The sequence below is a fragment of the Passer montanus genome, unplaced genomic scaffold (assembly GCF_014805655.1).
Source record: "Passer montanus isolate IOZ18808 unplaced genomic scaffold, ASM1480565v1 scaffold7, whole genome shotgun sequence".
Taxonomy (NCBI): domain Eukaryota; kingdom Metazoa; phylum Chordata; class Aves; order Passeriformes; family Passeridae; genus Passer; species Passer montanus.
Genome location: NW_024372147.1, coordinates 14,912,750 through 14,929,289, shown reverse-complemented (window position 1 = coordinate 14,929,289; position 16,540 = coordinate 14,912,750). Strand labels below are relative to the sequence as shown.

The following is a 16,540-nucleotide window of genomic DNA, read 5'->3' as shown; positions in this document are numbered from 1 at the left end:
TTCTGACATATTAAAAAGAACATTCTGATAATGTCAAGTGACAAGACACCTCCGATCTTTGGTACAAGGAGTTGTAGGGACAGCAGGTAGGGAAAGTTCTCATTCTACTTCTAAATACTCATAGATTTCTAGATCCTGTTTCTCACCCATTTTGAACTTTCAGAGCATGTAGAAGAGTACAGGGATAACCCTTGAACACCTCACTGTTGAAGATTAAGGACTTCTCCTCATGTGGAGACAACTGAAGCTCTCCAGTGTCAGTCCATCCCTTTCTTCCTCCCTCTCCTTCCCCTCTGTGCACAGGCCTCCCTCAGCCACAGACTGCCCTCAGCTTTGCTTGGCTTTAGAGACAAAAATACAGTGATGGGGACAGCACAAGGAAGCAACTCCAGTCGGTGCTTCTCTGAGTCAGGAGAGAGGATCAAAACTATACTTTCCAAAAGGAGAGAGAAAGGATAGAGAAGTTAAAGAAAAATTATACAGACTGCCTAAAGGACAGCAAAATAGATATGAAGCCCAGCCCAAGCCTGGACCTCAGAGAGAGACACAGGGAAGGAGCAACCTCCCTTGGGCTGAAGGAAAAGCTGTCCAGAAAGCTTTCAGGAGTTCCCCATCAAGGGTGGGCCCAAGCACTGCTCATGCAGGAGTGCACTGACAGATCCCACTGTAAATGAGCATTACTACCAGGTCCCAGGAATTTGTTTTGTTTATTCAGAAGCCAGGCAAAAGACCCTGGCTTCATATAAGAGCTGCATCTGTTGTACAAAAAGAGATGTCACTTCTTCAAGTGCAGCTGTGCCCATGAGGCAACCCCACCACAGTATGCTGAAGACATGCTTGTCTAACACTTCAAATGTTCACAGAGACTCTGTATGCCAATAGGGGCACATATCCCAACTTTTTTGGCGGCAATGAAATTTCATTTATGTATAGTATTTTAATCTGAAAAGTGAACAAATTATGAAAAATACATAGAAACAAAAAATACAAGATCTATAAAAGTCTTGCACAGGCAACATATTCTTTTTCCATATAAACACTGCAGTACACCTGAAAATTAACAATTAGCACAACTGAAAATTAAAGAATTTTGCTATGTGGATAGCAGTTGACCTCTGACTCTCTGGGCCTACAACAAAACCAGGATAACTTTTCCCCACGTTTCAAGCAAGCAGGTACCCAGCTGGCTATGCCCAAGCATCTCTCAGTACCCCCGGCATCCTGCTGATGCTTCTGGGTTGGGTTTCAGCTAATGAAATGCTTAAATTAGCCTGTGAAAAAAACTGCAGCGGTTCTCCAGGCTTTGATACAAGGTCCTCATTGCAAAAGTACAACAGTTTTTCGAGAAGTTGAACAAATATTTACCCCACATCAAAATGAAACAACTAACAGCCCTTTTTTTCCCTGTTCTGTCTAGCCACTATTTGAACAAGACTTAGTATTTGATTTTACATCTGTTAAAGGGGTTGTTTGCAACAGACGGACAAAAAGCATTCCTCAGGTGTTATCTGTCATTAAGAATTAGAAAGACTAAGATGTGAAAAAATCCCTTACCCAATGTTAAAGGGGTTGTTTGCAACAGACGGACAAAAAGCATTCCTCAGGTGTTAAGTTATCTGTCATTAAGAACTAGAAAGACTAAGATGTGAAAAAAGCTCAGATACCCAAAGAAATGAGCTTAACTGATGTGTTTTTATTTCCCAAAAGCTTGCAAGCATATCTTTCAGTTTGGCTGACATGGAAACTGCTCGTCTTCTAATTTTCAGCAATTTAAAGTACTAAAAGGAAAACAGCCAAAACTACCAAATTTTCAGTGAAAAACCTGTGAAACTATCAAGTAAAACACAGTTTCCACTCTCAGCTATAAATCAGCTGACTCTGCAAAAGAAAAATATACTCTTCAGCAAAACCTAACTGCAGTTTTTTGTTTGCAATGAAACTTGAAACCAGGAAAATCCCACCTGATTTTGTTATGAAGTTTTTCAGTAGAATACTCTGATATAAAGTTTCACAGGTATTTTCATTCCACTTCCTCTACAACTAAAAAAAAAACCAAAAAACACTTATAAACTTGTTTAATGATATTTTCCCCAAAGAATGACCATAGTCATAAAAGAAGGATAAACACTGACAGAACAATGGCAAAAATTATGTTCACTCTGCACATTGGAATGCCTACAATAACATACTCTGAATATCATCTTTTTCTCCCAAGATCAAATATCTCACTTGGTTAGAATTATGGCTGCAAAGCTTCATGATACAGTCCTTGCTTCTTTTAAACAGCTCTAATCATAAATAAAGAATTGCATTTCACGTGAGTCAAGGCAGACAAACCTTCTAGGGAGACAGAGTTGCAATGACCATCTTTTTTACCTCTCTGGGCACAAACCAAATCTCTGATTACCCCTCTCACACTTGAACAATTTTTTATATTAACAAAATAAAGCACATGAGTAGAGAAATTGGACCAGTGAGATATTCTGCTCTGAACTGTACACCAAACCACTGTTAAAAGCTTTCCAACTTCAAATAAGCTAACTTCAAATAGCCTTCTGGGCAGCTTCCAAGGATGTTCCAGGTTGAAGACAACTTTTCATAAGCAATGGCCATCATCAAGTCATTATCCAGTGATTGCAGATCTTTCATCCTTAGCCCAAATTCATCCAGCAACATCTTGTGAGTATTGGCAGTGACACATTCTGTGTGATCAACCAGAATGCGAGACAACTTGCATGACAGATTCTCTCTGTAAGTGATGGGACAGCTGCCAAGGACCACAGGTGAGAAACCCACTGTGTACAGCAACACAGACACAGAAACTGCTTCTTGGTATCCAAGGCCTGTAATTATAATGTAAATTAATCACTAACATCATCTGTATTCAGAAAATACACCAGTCATTTTTCATTCTCATCTGTCCCTAAGAGCTGTGGCTGCTCATTCAGAATTATTTTACTCTTTCTTTTCATTGCATTGATTTGTCTTAGGACCCCTACCAAGCATTTATACTGATGAACTTGGATTCAACTAGACTTGAACTGATAGTCCTCCCAATTATACCAACATGATTAATTCTAGAACCAGTCTTTTTAGGTGAGAGTTCTTTAACCACAGTAGAAAGAATTGAAAATTCTTGGATAAGCATTAAGAAAAATTAGATGCTCTTGAAAAGAGTGGTGTTATGGCCTGCAAAATGAATTCTGAGTAATACATCTATTTATTAAAACTGATTTTGCATTTATCCAGGCCAAAACCTGAAAGATTTTAACTAATGCACTCTTCAGGGTCTTGGCAAACTTGATTAAATGCTGTATCAATTCTGTTACTTACAGCTGGGACCCTCAAAGTCCAATGGAGTTTTTCCCTTTAACCTCTTCAGCATTTTGTCTTTCCCTCCTACTCCTGACATCTAAGGCAGGATGGATGCCTAAAAGAGGATATCTAAAAGAGTGCAAGCTGTACCTTTCACTGGAGAGTAAACCGTGATGTACTAAGGACACAAGTTTAAATTTTCCAATATACTCTGAAAAGCTACAGGTACACGTGCAATCTAGAAACTGCAGAAGGATGCATGTACTCACCACAACTTGTTTTTAAAGCACTCTGTGTTCCCTTATGTGCAATTTGGCTACCATAAAATAACACTAATATCAGCAGGGATATAGTTTAACCTCACATTTTATTGTTATCTGTTCATGGCTTTTGTCATGATTAAGTGTTGACTTAGCCATCTGATTTTGTTCCTACCCCAGAAGCAACCATGTAACAGTGTCACAGAATACACTGAGATCTTAAAAACAAAATTAAAACCCAGCTGGAACAAGCCTAGCATTGCATTTTCCCCAGCTGTAATCCATGACAATTATTTAGCGTTTAAAGGTTCAGAGGAGCCAGTTTGTAACAGCAATGGACTTCCCTTTTTTATACTCTGCACTTATTTTCAGACTCTAAATCCTCTTTAGAACACAAGAGAAAACAAGGGGATCCTATTGCACAGGTACAGCACATCTTATAGCCTCCTACTCACACAAATGAAAAGGTCACAAAGCACACAATAAAGCAGGGTGTATGTTACATCCATGAGGGAGACAAGCCCAAGGCAGAGAGCCAGCTGGGAGGCAACACAGATGTCCCTTGTTTGCAGCGAGGCACCCTGGAACAGTTTCCCAGACACTTCTGTACCAAGTGCATCTCCAGCAGAGCTCCAAGCATCACAAGCAGAAGGGTCTTGCAAGCCAGGCTGACAGCTGCACCAGCAGAAGGCTCGGAAATAGCAGGACTTTTTCAGGTGTTAGGATTACCAGAGGCAAACAGTTGTGGCACAGAATCAAGTCACATTAAAAATTATGCCATCTCTGAAGAATGCACTTTAATGCAAGCCCCATGGTGCAAGTCCAGTAAAGCTTAATCCGATACTGTGTTGGCATGGATTGCTACAAAAGGCAGGATCACCTACGGAGAGTCAAACTCAGCCTGGGTCCTAAAGGCCATCATTCAAATCCCTGCATTTTCTCCATTACAGAGACAGTTATATCAAACTGTCCAGTCATGCTGAGCTTTGAAATGGGGTTGGGGTAGAGCAAAGAGTGGAAAAATATAAACATGAACTAAGGCTCACCTGGAGCTATGGACTGAAGAGTGCTGCCACTAACTCGCTCAGCAAACATTGTGCGTCTCTTCAGGGATCCATCTTAAACAAAGTAAAACTCAGCGTCCACTGGGAGGTAAATGTCTTTGTCAAATTTTGCATGTATAGTCACTTGTCCCTGAAACTAAAAGTGCATTGAAACATGCAGTAAATTTCCCATCTTCAACAGACCCACTGATGTATAACTCAGGTCTAAGTTTCTGTAATCTTCATAACCCTACTATATAGAGGCTCTGATACAATGACAAATCTTCAGTTTCCTACTGCCACTTAGAAAACAACAGTTTTTATGCCTGCGATAGCAAAGCTGATTTTTAAAAATGCCTTTTAAATAATGTCTTTCAAGCAATTCCTTTCATCTTACCCCACACAAATATAATTGGCTTTTTATTTAAAATGCATCAGAATAACCTGAACCCAAATATTTTGTAATTTACAAAAGCAAGGTTTTTTTAAAAAAATAAATAAAATAAATTCACAAGTGATTTAAATTACCTTAGACTTAGTTTTCAAAAAAAAGCACCAATGCAATTCTAAAAATGGTTTCAAAGAACACTAGTTCCCAGATATCTGGGATATCTGAGTTTCTTTATAGTAAATAGAAAGCAACCAGCCAAGAAAAATCTGTCATACAATAGCTTCAAAAAAGAACAGGAAAAGGATCTAAGAAGTGGCAAACAATAACAAATGCCTGACAAGTCTGAGGGAGGAAATTTAGATCAAGCTGCATTTCCTTGAGGAGGACAGTGTGCTACAGCACAGTTCCTGACTGCCACAGTTGTTCCAAATAAGGCAGAATTGCCCCAACATCTGGCAGAAAGCATGCTACAGAGGAATATCTGAGCCATATTTCCAAAGATGCCTGCCCTGCTCTATTCAGTTACCACAGCACTGACTCCACCGGCTCCATAAACAAGTCTTGTAAAAAATAAATCACAACACAGTAGCACAGAAAATTCTGCGGCTGAAAACCACACTTATGCCTCTGACTGTCCTTTCCCTGCTCCTTATAAACCAAACACTTCACTGTGGTGTGACTCTTGCCACCCTCAACAACTTCACATCTTGGCCTGCCTTCCCCAAAGACATCTCTCTCATCAATCACAACAATGCAAATTCTGCATGTGTTTTCCACTTCAATGCAGAAAAATCTAATGAAAGGGGGTGAACAGGCAAAGGCTGGTTTCAAGCACAGAATCTTCCTCAGATAGGACTCTTCCCGTAAGGACAGATGTAGACAATATTATGAGTTCAGTATCAAGAGCAAACATGCCTGTCATCTCCAAACAGTGATAACACCCCTCCTTCTAGTGGCCTGAAGTGTTATTATAGCTGCAAAGTGTTTTCTCCTATTTCTCTTTGGGTTTTGCACTACTATAACCAGAATGTGTTCTTATTATTGCAGTTGCTGCTTTTACTGTTGTTATTAAAATAATCTTTTTTTAAAAGAATTTACTGTAGCTGTAAATAACCATTTTGGTCTGTTGAGTAATAATGTGGATGGCTTTTCTAGAGAGATAGGCATAGGGTAGGGCTCTGAAGATCCTCCACAGTCTTCTCCAGTGGGCTCAGCTGGCAGCTGCCTGGTAAACAGAAGCACAGCAGAATTTCTTCCACGTGGGCGCTTGAGGCCACAATTCTCAAACCATCTCTATGCCCTCTGGACCCCTGAGTCAGAGAAAGCATACAGCCACACAGTTTTCGTGTTTTCTTTGCCTTAACCATGCAAAACAAGGGACATATTCTGTGGAAACATTTCTCACTTAATTAGCCACTATTGGCAAGAAAAAAATTCAAGCCAAATTTTAGCCATACAGCTCCTTTTTAAAAATTGTTAATGTTGGCTCACGAAGGACAGAGAAACATCTTAAACTAATTACATTACATAATGTATAAGCATGAGGGAGAATTTACAAATCCTTGTGTAGAGGAAAAAAGACAGTGAAAACCTCATGTGTACTTAATAAAAAACAAGTTTTATAGAGCTCACTCCTTTACAACACTAAAGAAAATAAAAGTAATTGTCATTTAAGCAAAGACTTTCCAAAAAGAAGGCAAATCGGCAGCTACCTTGTATCTGGCCAAACAATTAAGTGATTCAATTGGAAAGTCACAAATTATCCAAAAAGAGGTTAAACCCTATATTACAGTATATGATTCAAAGATAACACAGAAAGTAATAGTAGAATATTATTTTTGATTCTGTATGGTTATCACACCTGGCATCAGAAACAGTTATTTCATGCAAGCTCCTGTCATCATCTCCAGCATTTTCTATCCTACCTTCATATATTCCTGTTTCATGTTGCTCCATTCAAACATATTACTTGTTGCTGCTGTTGCTGCTACTAAAACATGTACCACTTTACTTTCAAATTGTCTCTGTGTGAAGCCAAATATATTACAGGACCTATTTAATCACTTTTTTTTTTCCTAAAAAGATCACTTGGAGTCCATTCTAGAAAACTCCTACATAGAAAAATACTTTGGGAAAATAATTCAAGTTTTATACTCAATCCCTGCAGAAGTATTTATATCTTGAGCCCCTCAGGCAAGGTCAGTCCAGCCCCAGAAGCAGGCTGCACCAGGAACTACCTGAACAGATCTTTCCACCACAGAAAAATTAACTTGGAGTCACAGGAATGGGAGCAATTCTAGCTCCAATCTTCCTCCTCCTTTCCTAACAAGGCACTCAATCAAGAGGGGAGCAGGCTAGATCTTGCAATGAGATGCAGCAATTTATTCCTCCACCAAAGAAATGTCTGTCTGCTTCACAAGGCTTTCCCAGAGTTTTTTGGGAGATGACACCTCTTTTGTAAAAGCACTGCTTCCTGGCAGAGCCAGAGTGCTCAATCCAGGTTTTCTATCAAAGCACAAAACTCATTTGCCCAGCATCACTGTCACCACATGTGAGAGAAAGTCTTCTCCACTGCTTACAACCCATTCTGCAAGGCATAACCAAAGCACCATCTCAAGTCTGAAAAAAAAACCCTGGCACTGACTTACTACTAAAGCACACAGAAACTAAAACTGCAGTTATTGGCATTTAAAAGTAATTAAGCCCTAACTGACATATCAGTACAAAAGAGCAAAATCAATAGAAATAGATTATAGTATATGCACCACATGAAATGAGAACTCTGACCTTCTACAGAATTATGTTTGGTCTGAATTTGTTCCAGACACTGAAACTGGAAACACATCCCAACTGTTTCTTCTACATTTCTAAATACAAACTTTAAACTTATTCTCCAGACACCAAAACCCAAATGATGTAAACCTGGCACCTCACCTATGGAAAAGTGGCCAAGTGCACTGAATACAAGGCAGCTGTGAGAGCATGGATCCAGAAGAGCCAGATTCTTGACAATCCAGTTGCTATATGTCTTTGACACCATTTTCACAGGTTCATTCTTTTAACAACAGCCTAACCTCTCTCCCAACTCTTTCCTTGCCTTAATAAGGTTATCTATATCCTCACAGACTTGGGAAAATGTAACAGAAAGAGCTTGATTTCTACGTGCAGGTATGGTTAAGCATGCTTTCAGGGTCCATGTGAACCTCAGATATTTCAGCCCCCACTTATCAAAGCAGGGGGAAGGATGTGCCACTTCACCATCTCAACAATAAACACAGCCCCTGGCCACAGCTCGTTTCACAGATAGGTACAGGGGAAGCTCCTTGCATCAAGCTCACACTGTGCTGATTCTGATAGATTTGTAGAGAAAACAATTTTTAAGTCAAAGAGCACTTACTGAGACAATTATCTTACTTAGATTTACACATGCATGGCTAAAAAAAGGTATTCATCTCTACAGAACCACCACAGGAGTGCATGGAAACTGGAGATCTCTCAAACATCATTCAGACCTGTAACAGCAGAGAACTTCAGGCAGCTGCATCAATACTTTTGACTGCAAAAAGATACCAGAAAACAGAAGAAAAATAACACAGGAGAAGCCCTCAGCCTATTCCAGCCAAGAGGAGTTTTGGCATCAATTTAATGAAAGCCAAGATTGTCACTGTAATCCTTCAAATAAAAACCAGAAAAGCATACACGGGAATTGGGGAGAAGGCATTGCAGTTAAAGGGACCTCAAGCAAGCCATAGATTCAACTCTGAGCACATTCCTGTGGCTGAGAAAGCATTAGCTTTCACCTCTCTGGGATCCATAATGTAAAGCCTACCTTTTATTACCAGGGAAGACACTGATCTGGCACCGGCAACAGGGAGGAGACTAGCAAGGTTTGTGGTTTTAATAAGATTCACAGGTCTATGCACTCTTTCAGTGTCACCAATCAGTTTTTTCAGAAATACATTTTCCCTTGGTTTGTCTATGGTACTTGAGAACTGACCATGTCAGGCTTGCAGCAGCAGGGTCCACTGAATCCCATGTCCTGGGTAGGAGGCAGCTAAGGCCAGACTTGGGAGAGCTTCCACCTCCTGACACTCATCTGACCCTGTTCAGCATCCCAGCAAAGGACTGAGGCAGGCTTTGTGAGGAGAAGGATATGTGGGTAGGAATCCCTCACAGCTGAAACACAGCAGCATCCAGGCAGGCAGGAGGGGCTGAAGCTTTGACCATGGCACTTCCACTATGGATCATCCCTAGCTTGCTGCAAGACACTTCATGCCTCAATAAGTAACTGGCCATTAACGTGAACTGAGCTTCTTCCACTTTGAAAACCACCATCTTCCTCACCAGGAACCTGCCCCAGCAAAACAGGTGCAACACAAAAAGACCTTTGGAGGACTTCAAGATCCAGGCCACCATGCTTAATTTCAACAATTGTTCTCTATCCATGTATACATAGCCTAAATAAATTTACTTTCCCAGCAGCTTTTTACCATAAGAAAAACACATTCTAAAATACCCTAAAAATTTCCTTACCAAACTAAGCATGTAGCATAATAGCTTGAAAAGTATTATTTTATCCAGGACTTTCAAAGATATAATTTCTAAATGTAACAGAAAAAAAAAAAAAAAAAAAAAAAACCAGCTTTGTGATTACATGCTGTAAGAAAAAATATTTATGTTCTGGGGTAAAATAATGGCTTAGTTGTTCCCAAAACACAAGACCCAACACACTGAAGTAAATGCACATCTCCAAGTATTGCCAGCAATAACAGGAATATTTTCCTCTATGTCAGCTGCTACTGGCCACTGCAATTTCACATAAATACTTTTTCATTGTTGAGAAGACTCACTTCAGAAAATGTTTGTATTTTGCTTGTGCCTGGACAAGAACAGTAGCAGCCATACAGTTTTAATGACCCTTCTGCAACTCACCTGCAACTGTGAACACTTCTACACAAAAGATGTTAAAATAGGGAAATTTTAGCAGTATGAAAATTCTAAATGAACCCAAATCAATCATATTCAAAACACTAATAGCAAGAAAAAAAGTTATAAATGTGCCTTTCCAATGTTCTGTGATGCTTTCGTAGCATCCACCAGACAGATCTTGTCTACAGATTGCAGTAAATGCAGTTATGGACTTGCTAAAAAAGCAAGCACTCCAACTGAATTGAATGCAATGGGATTCAGCACACAATGAAACAGCAACACTGCATGCAGGGAAGGGAAGTTACAAACTGAAAAAAAAAAAAAAGAGCGATAAAAGCTGAACATTTCTCTAGAAGCATTAGCATTCTAACTGTATAGCTAAAAATATCCAAAACAAAAACAGGGTGGATTCTTCCCCCATTTAATAACTTAAAAGAAGAAGCAACTTTCTATCCAGAGGAATGCAATAAGCATAATTCCACATACATACTTCAAGACAAGCATGTGTTGATAGAGTTACATTTAATATTACATATTGTCCAAAAGCCCACACTTACACTTTTATAAAAATTAAATACACATGTAGAGTTGCTTCTAGAAAAGCCAGTCCTCTATTAATTCATACTGCAAAACTCCACCAGCACCCAGAGAACCTCAGTCATTTGCACAAGGCCAGTCTGCAGCCCCTGAACCTGTGGAAAAGACACTGCCAACATGCGGGAAGTGCACCCACCAAGGTGCTCCAAACCACATCAACTTCATGCACTGACTAGCTGCAGGTATTTCTTCAGTATGTGGAAGGTTTCTGAGAGATGCAGAGGATGCATTTGCACAGATACCTCCAGGCACAAGTAAGAAGCATCACCCCCAGAGATGCTTAAGGCAACACAGCACACAGGAAGTCCATGGACTAGCAGCTGAGGCAGCCCTCTGTTCTTGTCAAAAAAGTGAGAAAAGGAAGTGTTCAGTGACCACCAAAACAAAATCTGAAGGATGCCTCTAGCAAGGTCCCATCACTATCTTTAATAGAAAAGCACTAAAAGAGAAATTTCGTAATGATGACAGATAAGCTTCCCTCTTTTGATATGAAAAAGCAGGAAGCTCCTCATTTTGTTTCAGATGCAGGGCCTTTTTAAAAGAAAAAGAAAGTACTGGTAGAAGTTACAGCCACCTTTTTCAGTAAGTAGCCCACAGTCCTTAAAATTTAAGTACTCTGTTACATCCAAACTGACCACAAACGTACACTCCAAGCAAAGAAGGATGGAAGAGATACTGACAAATTAACTAGCTGATTCTCCTGCCTCACAACAGGATAAAAAGCTGCCCAAGTTTACTCCTCAGAGTTGGATTTTTCCCACCCTGCTTGAAAACACCACTCACACAGTCACACAACACACAGCACAGTGAACTTCCTCCCACCCAAACAAGCCCTGTCTGGCTGCTCCCACCTTCTGTGCCTGGTACATATTTTGTGCTTCTTTAATGGCTTAACAAGTCTTTGGCCTTGATCAGGGGAAGAGAAAAAGGATTGGTTTATGTTGTTGGGGTTTAATAGGAGATCATTCTTAAACCTTCTGAGTTTTCAATCAAGCTTATTGCAATACTCCCCTTTCAGTGACAATCTGAAATGCATCCACTGTCTTGGGAGTTTCTGAAATTGTACACACTGGCTTTTACCCAAAGCTGATGTCTCAAAATGAGTTACATCTTCTACCTCCTCACTAGCCTCAACAAAGGTTCACTCTCTTCAGAGACACAGACAGAAAAACAAGGGGTTTTGTTGAGAACTGCAAGATTTGCCTCCACCAAAGGAACTAGAATCCAACTGAATTTTAAAAAACATAACAAAGAAAAAAAATTCCTCTAAAAAGAAGAAACAAAGTAACAGGTCATGACATACATGTCTGCAAATCTGTTGACATATGACTGCACACTGTTAAGCTGCCTCTAACATTACCCACTTTAAAAATCATGTATTAGACATATGCTTTTCATTCAGTGCACATGCAATATGTCCAGGTGCTTTCCAGGTCTTTATTTTCTATTGCATTATCTTACCAAAAAAAAATTTACCTCTTCAGTCCTGAGGAGTTTCTTCTGTTTAGCCCCTGTTCCTCTCAACCAGTCCTTTAAGATACAGTCAATTTAAGATACAGCTGGCAGCAACACCACTTTCACGTCACCACAAGCAACATCCAGCCTCACTAACCTGACCCTGGAAAAACAACCTCATTTTTGCTGAATTAGTGATGATGCCTTGTGGGGCTACCTAAAAACAGAGACCAGAAAAATTAAGGGAATAAGATGCAGTTACATTTATTGAAAGGCTTTCAGGTACGTTTAGGGCAGACAAAGCCCCCCAAAGACTACACCCAGAATGGACGACAGGTCATGGGTTCTTATACTTATATAAATTTGGTCCATTTGCATTTTGGGGGTTAATCTTCCAACTACAGTTTCAGGTAATGAAGTCATTTACCCCAAATTTGCTTCCACCCCCAACTCGCTTTTGTTTACATTTCTCAGGGCCTGAGATAGTGATGAGTCCTGATTCCCAGGCCTGGAGAGGAAATGTTTTGTCTGGCCAAAATGGGAAAGCAGCAGCTAACACTCTATATGGAGTTTAGAGCTATACACTAAAGAATTGCAGGATTACAGATATTTGGAAAATATAAAAGCTAAAATCCTACGGCATCCGTGAGAGCATATGATACAGAGCTTATGCTGGCTTTGTGTTTTTATGCCTGCTCTATGTCAGCAGCAGTATAAGAGACAGTCATGGAACTGACTGTTCATGCAGAATTAATCTACCAGTGTTTTTAAACAATCTGAACCACAGCACAAGCCTATAGCAAATTAGCACTTTACATCAAACTGATTTTATTTTCCTTACCTTGCCACCACCAGTCTTAAAGCTGTGTTTAGCTTATTATCAAACTGTGACAACAGCTAAGTTGGACAAAAATTTTCAGAGTCTGATATGGTAGCAACATAACATAAACAAGTAATAAATAAATAAATAAATAAATGGGATATATTTTAATTCTGGAACCACTGGATAAAAATAAAAATATCTGGAATGCTTTTATCAGAAAGGAGAGGGGAGAAAGCAAAAGAAATAGAAAAAAATTTAAACACATTGCCAAAACATACAATAATGTTCTTGGTCATCCAGCACTGAAAATATCATTCAGTGTTTTGCTGTGAGGGACACAACAACTTATGTTCATGCATAAATACAGTGGAATAAGGAAGCTTAAGAAAGAGCTGTTAACATAGGTCAGAAAATTTCTGCAATAAGAAAATTAACTTCCCTTCTGACATGCAGCTGCTGATTAAAAGAAAAGGAGTAATCTCAGTTGACTTGATTTAAAATATACAAATCAGACTGGTTATTATTCTCATTTCCTATGTAATATCAGGGCTCTGTTGTTGCAGACACTACACAAAAACATGTAAGCACAAAGTCCCTGCCCAGAAAAATCTCAATTTAAGGACTGAAGGGGAAAAAATTAATATACCAGTGGAACAAAAATTATCTGCCTGCTGATGGACATCCTTTGAAGCACCCATTCTTTTCTTTTATATCTTATATATATATCCCAAAAATAGGTCCCATTCTTTCAGATATATTTTCTCAGTTTCATTCTGGCAGCAAGCTTGCATCCAGAGGCCAGCCTGTGCATACTCTTTTGTGCATCCCCATGCTTCCCATGATGGACCTGACCAGGCTCCCAGAGCAGACAACAACAAATTACTCCTGACTCCAGGCAGAGCTGGATCAGCTCTGTGGAACACAGCTCTGTGCACTAGCAAAGGCATGCTGAAAGGCCAATACAAATTTACATTTTAAACACACTTCTTTTTGTGTTTTGAAGTCTATGTATGGCAGTCGTTTCAGCCTCACTGAATACACAGATAGGCCCAGAATTATGGCCAGATCCACTGCAAGAGCAAACATGAAAGCACAGAATGGACAAGACAGGATAAAAATCATACTGAATACCTAGCAAGAGCAAGGAATACAAAAGCTGTATACAGCCATGGAAAATTATCCCTTTCCACCCTTCTTCAAACATCAGCTACAGCATGGAGGAACTGGGAAGGCAGACAGCTTGGCAAGGGAGACAATCAACTACCCACAATCAATACCTAGTCCTACTGCCACTTCCCACTCAAATCACGCCAAAGCATGCTGGAATAGTGTTTGGCACTTTGCAGACCCAGCCCAGGCAAAGACCATCACTGAGCTTACCCAAAGTCTGAGAGTCTCCAGGCCCTCAGACACTGTTGCTGCAAGCAGCCTGGTGCCACATCCTACTCTCTTCCCTTCCCAACCCAGCCAGAGAATCCCTCCAAAACCTCCCTGCAGGAATACTTCTATACATCAGTATTAAGCACCTCCCTCTCCTTGGCACCTACACTTCACCTAGGAAGCTGTAACACTGTCAGAAACAAAATTGTCCCCAAGTGAAAACACTGGAGCAGGGACACCTTAAGAGGGAGACTGTGTATAACAGAACAGAGGAGAAGTTAATTAAGCTTAGACCTTGAGGACTTTAAGCCAGCTCCAGTGGTTGTACATAGGAGCATGTGATACCTTAGGAATGTACATTTTGAGAACAGTAAGCACCTTGCAGCACAAGAGCAAATGGAAGTTCTAATTTCCAGGAGATCTTGAGTCCTGAAGGCAGAAGCCTGTGCTTCTGCCTCTTCACAGAGAATTAACACCCAGAAGTTCCTCTGGAAAGACAATACATAACCTTCAGCACCATCTCCTGGGGAGATGAGGTCCCTTTGGTGGGACTCCGAGAATATACCCTGCAGCTCAGCATTTATTTATCTCTCCTGCTCCAATGGGAAATATCCATAAGGCTCCTAGCAGAGAATAATTTACAAACTTCTGAGAACACTTATTTACTGCTCTTGGGAGCTCACTACCTCCACAGTATGCTTGTTCCATGGCAGTAAGGTATTTCTTTGCCAATATCAAAGATCAAAGCTAGTAATCAATAACATTTCTTTAAAATTAACAAAAACCAGTTACCTACCATTAAATAAGAAAGAATGTTTTTCCATGAGGGATATTTGTTTCTCCTCACTAAAAACTGCTTACAATAGGAGGAACAACATACATAAATTCTTTAATATCTGAAGAGTGCCTCATATTTTGGTTTTATCTTTCATCTTTCATGAATAGCCTTTTTTTCCTGAAGATAGTGAGGTTTTATTCCACATGCTGTCTTAAGTACACAAGGAAATTAAAAACTCAACTTGCTGCTCCTCTTACAGATAGAATTGGCTAAATATAATTTTATTTCTATCAGTTTTAAAAAAGCATAATTTAGGAGGGCAAAAGCTACTTACATTCAAGTTCTATATACTTAAATGATGTATTAGCATTAAAAAAATAGATGTATATGAACTGTCAGTGTATTCTTGGCTACTCAATCTTGAAAACTAGATTGGCTTATAAAGAGTAACTTTATTGAGTGGTTAACAGTAATTTGCTGCCTAGAAGGCAGAAACAGGCCACTCAAATTAACTGAGGAAATGTGCTTCAAATACTTGATTTTCTGTTTCATTACCAGTTATTTTTTAAATCATGGCACTGATGTGTGCTGTAACTAGATGTTAATGCACTGCTACCACCAAAATTAAATACAGAAGAAGTGTATTAAATAATGCATTTTCAAAATGTAGTAATTGCATAGAGTATTCTCAAATGATATTTCACAAAAATTATATCAAATCAGCAAGGTCCTTGAACTTTCGGAACACATTCCCTCTTAGGTAACAAAACAGAACAGCCATCACTAGCCAATGAGATTACACATACTATTTTAGATTTGTCAAGAAATTCAGTAATTCAGTGTCACGCTTCATGCTGAAGTGTGACAGTTTGAAGTAGCCACACTGTATGGACACATGCTCCAGCTGTGTTAACAGCTGCTCACATACAGTGAATCAATAAATATCCTACATATAATCTTTAAAATGTGTATTATAAACACAAAACTGCAGTTATTCTCAGATAATGTGACAGGAAATACAAACCTCGCAAAACAGGCATTCTTACCACAAAGAAGAGGCTAAAAACCCAGTGGATGTAGATGCTGAGCATGTTTACATACAGTGTGAAAAGCATCCTCATTTCAGACCCAGCATAGAGCAGATTTCTCCTTCTCTCAATGAACAAAACCTATGCTTTCACAGAAGCTGAAGAGATCGCTTCCTATCTTTTGATCTCTTCCACTTTTCTTGTGGAAAACAATGTTTTAGAACTATATGCTGACAACTTCAAAGTTACATGTGAACAATGTGCAATTGCCATGACATGGTATTCTGGAGTTCCAGAGAGATACCTAAATTCACAGCAGTGCAAGTATTCGTCATGTTTCCTCAGTTTTCCAGACGTGTTTGCTCTATCCTTGATTATGGAACATGAAAGCAGCATTCAGGTGATGGAGATAGAAGAGCATTTAGACAAGCTCAGCTTGTCAGACAACTGCTTAATGTAAACTGACAAAGGAACTGAATAATCAGAAAGGACTTTCATGTTTAATTTAAATGCTCATTTGATTATGTTTTCCAACAAAATC

The 16,540-nt window shown here is 39.5% G+C and overlaps 1 long non-coding RNA gene across 1 annotated transcript; it reads right to left on the bottom strand.

Moving 5' to 3' along the window:
• Positions 1-1,643: 1,643 nt before the first annotated feature.
• On the bottom strand, positions 1,644-12,160 carry LOC120512027. The gene is made up of 3 exons (XR_005629922.1): positions 12,012-12,160; positions 4,622-4,775; positions 1,644-2,843 (listed from the first exon to the last, which is right to left on the bottom strand). It is a non-coding gene; the product is annotated as an uncharacterized LOC120512027 (long non-coding RNA).
• Between the last annotated feature and the right edge of the window lie 4,380 nt (positions 12,161-16,540).